Raw genomic sequence first — 4738 nt, forward strand, 5'->3', positions numbered from 1 at the left:
GTTGAAAAGGACAAAATTTATACTTTAATTTAAGAGTTAGTTTGCCTTTATATGAGCACATTTTGCAGATATTGCAAAGATCACTGGCAAATTTTTCGTACCTTCAGTACAAAAAGATATGCATCTGAAAGATTTGTATATTTTCCCACCATTGCAATTCTAACCTGTGAAGAAAAAAAAATTAGTTGTGAAACTCACACTAATGGAATATATAAAAGGTTTTTTGGAGGATATACATCAGGAATATTCAAACTCACAGATTCATTAAATTTGTCATATACCTCGTAATATTCTTTTACTACTTTTATCTATGTCAGTTTTGGTGTATTCAATTAAATTTTATTTTCAATTTTTTGTTAAAACAGGTTTATGGCTGATCCATCTACACCTACACCACCACAAAGTAAGGACCAAAGTCAATCGTCTACCCAACCCAAGTGTAGACGTGCGACTAGGCTAAAAGACTTGACTGTTAGTCGTAATGCTGATCAGAAATTGCCCATTCAATTTGATATGAGTACAGGAAAAGTTATTGGAGACAACCGTGCAAGATTCACTAGCTTTGTGGCCTTACTTGGTAGAAGTAAGGTTAGTATTCTTATTGACAAATGGGACCATGTTCCTGAAGAAGTGAAGAACCAAATATGGCAAACTATCATGGTATGAAAGTCTTAACTTAACTTCCACAATTATTAAAAAATTTGTAAATATAACATTCATGTACTTATTATTTAGCTAACATATGACGTCCCAAACAACAACTTATTGAGAAGTAAATGGATATCATATGCTGGGCAGCGGTGGAGGGGTTTTAAGACTGACCTTACTAGTCGGTATATTTATGGTAAGTTAAGTCACAAGAATCCTTGTGAGATATATCAGTTCCTTGATGAGGAAACGTGGCAGGCTTTTTGGGACAAACGATTAGAACATGTCTTTCAGGTAAATTTAATGTTTTATTTATAATTTGATATTCATTTTTTTTGTTTCATAATTTGTTATTAATTGTTTATGTCACATGTTTGAAATAGGAAAAGAGAAAAGTTGCACAAGACCTTCAAAAAAATAATCTCCACCCACACAGATTGTCTCGTGGGGGATACGATAGGTTAGAGGAGATTATGATCCGTGAGGCCTCTTCCTTAGCTACCGATGATGGGTCAGATTTGAGTAAGATTTCTCCACCTCCACGTCATGAGAAATGGAAGAGAGCTCGCACTAAGCCATCAGGAGAATACACTTCTGAAGAAACTCGACTTGTAGCGGAGAAGATTGTTAGAAACTCATAATAAGCCTAATTTTAATTTTAATGTCTTTAGATATCTTTTTTGGCATATATTCTGTAATAGATGAACTAAAACACTATTTTTTCAGGATGACTTAGTGGAGAAAAGGTCTCAAGGGTCATTCACTCAAGAAGGCCGAGATGACATATTAGCGGTTGCCATTGGACGTTCGGAGCATCCAGGATATATCTGTGGTGTTGGACGAGGGGTAGGACTCAAGCAATTCTTTGGTGGTCCTACTCGAAAGGTTACTTTAGCACAACTTAGTGAATCCGATAAAAAGGTGTTAAGAAATGAGTTTAAGAAAGAATTGTTCCCAGAATTGAGAGATGAGTTATTGTCAAAAATCAAATCAGAGATAGCATCCTTAGGATTGACTATTCAAGGTCCACCAAAGGGGGCTTCCCATGCTGCTAGCACAAAGGGGAGTTGTCCTCTTCCTGAGGAATCAGGGGATGGTGTTGATGTCCCTGTTGATTGTGAATTGTATGTTGATGATCCCCACTGGCATTTGGTGGCTCTAGGTAAATTGCTGAATCATTGAAATCTGTATCCACATTGAAATCTATACTTGCAACCTCTCTATACTTGTTGCCTCTCTATATATGTGCTAAGTAAGTCATTTATACCATTTTACTCAACAATTGTCATCTTTTTTGTATCTTAGGTAAAATATATAATTTGGGAAGCACCATCCACCACGAGGCTATTAAAGATGATATGTTGCGAGTGGTGGTTGTAGATATTAAAGATTCTTCTGCTCGTGTTCCTTTGCCTAGTGAAGAGGTTCAAACAGTGGGGCAAGCTCCAGGAAATTTTATCATTTGGCCAGCCAGATTGGCAAAGCCAATTTTAGTAAGAATTTATATTCATATTTGCCTTAATTACTTATGTATTTGTTGTATTTGGATGCATATAATATTGGACTTATTTTGTGGTCAAATATAGGACGTTTCTAAGAATACAAACATTGTTACACCTCCTCAACCACAATTGTCTCCTCTCCAACAACTTGGTGCAGCGGTAGTCACAATGGGGAATAAAACTATTGAGATAGATATGCCTTCTGAACTCACATGCAAGACTACTACCACCACTTTATATGTATGTCATAGGGATATTTGTGAAATTGTCATTGGTAATGATCTCCTCTCTACAACAGTTCTACAACTTTGGAATTTGTAAGTAAACCTTCACAAACCATGGAAATACTATCATATTGCATTCGTGTATTTATTTGAACATTATTTGTTGATATTGAAGGTATTTGCATCACCTCTGCATCGAGAGAAGGAATGCTACTATCTATGGATTTCTTGATCCTGTTATAATTCAAACTGTAGGAAATAAATCAGAGGAGGTGCAAAAGTACTTGATAGAAATGTTTGAAAAAGCTGGTAAAGAGGTCTATTTAGCACCTTACTTGCATAAGTAAGTACATAATTTTTTAATTTTTCATGAGAAGTTTAAAAGTTTCTTTTAATTAATATTATTCTAACTTGTAGGGGTCATTGGCAATTGCTAGTTATTGTTCCTGATCGTTCTCTTGTAGTTCTCTTATGTTCCTTGCATAAGAAAGCTAACACATTGTCCATCAAAAATATATTAGAGGCGTAAGTTTTCCTTTTTATTTTGATTCCTTCCTATATTATTATTATTATGATGTGATGGATGTCAAACTTTTGTATAGGTCTTTGGAAGCTCATTCAAGGTTGCGGGGTGTTCCATCTATTTCTAGGAAGAAGATGCAAATAATCACACCTAATGTAAGAGAAGTTCACCTTCTTTGTTTTGTGTTTTGTGATTGTTATTTTTATGAGCAATTGGTTCTGTTGTTGGTTTTGTGAAATTTGGTTTAGCAAAATATACAGAGCTACATGGTGCAAAGGCTAGCTAGAGTAAAATCTGATATTTTGTGTCTTTGATTTGAATGAGTCTTCATTATTTGTATTTAATTTGCAGTGTCGACGTCAATTGGGCAGCTATGAGTGTGATGTAATGAAACACATGCATACCATTATTTGTACAAACATTATTGAATCATGGAATAAGGTATTAAAATACTAACTAAATACTTATCCAACTATTCATTACAATATTGTTTTAACTCTATTATTTTATTTGTAGATCTTTAATGATTCATCTCCTATGCAAGCTGCAGACATGGAAGAAATTAGAAGGAACTGGGCTTCTTTTATTTTAAGTGTTAGTAGAAACTTGGCTACACTTAAATAGTGTATGTACATTAATGTAATATTTTGGATTTAATATATAGTTTCATGTATAAATGATGTATTAAATATTAGACTATTTAATATTTGAAATGAATTCTATTTTGTTAGTTTCAATAAATTTGTTTATTTAAAGCTATATTTATTATAAATGGATTGGATGAGATGATAATACAGGAATATTATTATAATTTCATTGGATGTCAAATTTAATAATCAATTTTTTTTTAAAAACATTTATTATAACGTACTAAGCAATGCATGATATGGTATGTTGATCACATATTATAACGTACAATAATATATACGTAATAATATATAACATATTATAACGTACAAAATTTTCTACGTTATAATATCTTCCACCTATTATAACGGACAAATGCAGAATTTGTTATAATAAACTGCACATATTATAACGTACTTCAGAAACTACGTTATAATATGTTGAACATATTATAACGTAAATTTTTGCTACGTTATAAAATGTGCAGACTTACTATATCGCCCAGAACTATATCCCCAGTAACTACGTTATAAAATGTCATTTTTGTACGTTATAAAAAGTCATTTTTCCACTAGTGAAGAGAAGAGAAATCGAAAGCAAACCTAAAAGCCTTCAAAAGGAGAGGGGGGGGGGGGGAGGTTCAAAAGAACCAAGCTCCTAAGAAAACCTAGAGAAAACGTGAAATGCGGGGAAAGAGAGTTCTCAAATATGATTTTGGGTCTTTAAAGACCCCATTTACCGTTTGGCCCTTCACATGAGCTTCCACAAAATATGGCAAAAAATGAGCCCAAAGCTAAACTAAAAATTGAAATTAAAATTTGATATTGATGTGGAAATTGGTAATTGACGTGGCAACACTCTTTTAGTCTCAAAATATGATTCCAAAATTGTTCTGCAAATAATAATTAGAATAATTAGGCCCAAATAATTCAAATTAATTAAAATAAGAATTAAGAATCTAATTAAGCCCAAATAGTGAAAATGAGACAATAATGGAGAATTAAACACAATTCACTAACACAATTCGGAGCGGAAAATTAAGTGAATTGTATAAAATAGTGATTCATCAAAATAGACCACACTTAGTCTTTTGCACTCCTTGGCAAAATCATGACGCATAACAAGGAACAATTCAAAAGACATCAAGAGAGTGACACAACCTTAGGAAACAAAAATAAAAAGACACACAAGACGCCAAACAGATTTATACAATC

The sequence above is a fragment of the Vigna angularis genome, chromosome 9 (assembly GCF_016808095.1).
Source record: "Vigna angularis cultivar LongXiaoDou No.4 chromosome 9, ASM1680809v1, whole genome shotgun sequence".
In the NCBI taxonomy this organism is placed as follows: domain Eukaryota; kingdom Viridiplantae; phylum Streptophyta; class Magnoliopsida; order Fabales; family Fabaceae; genus Vigna; species Vigna angularis.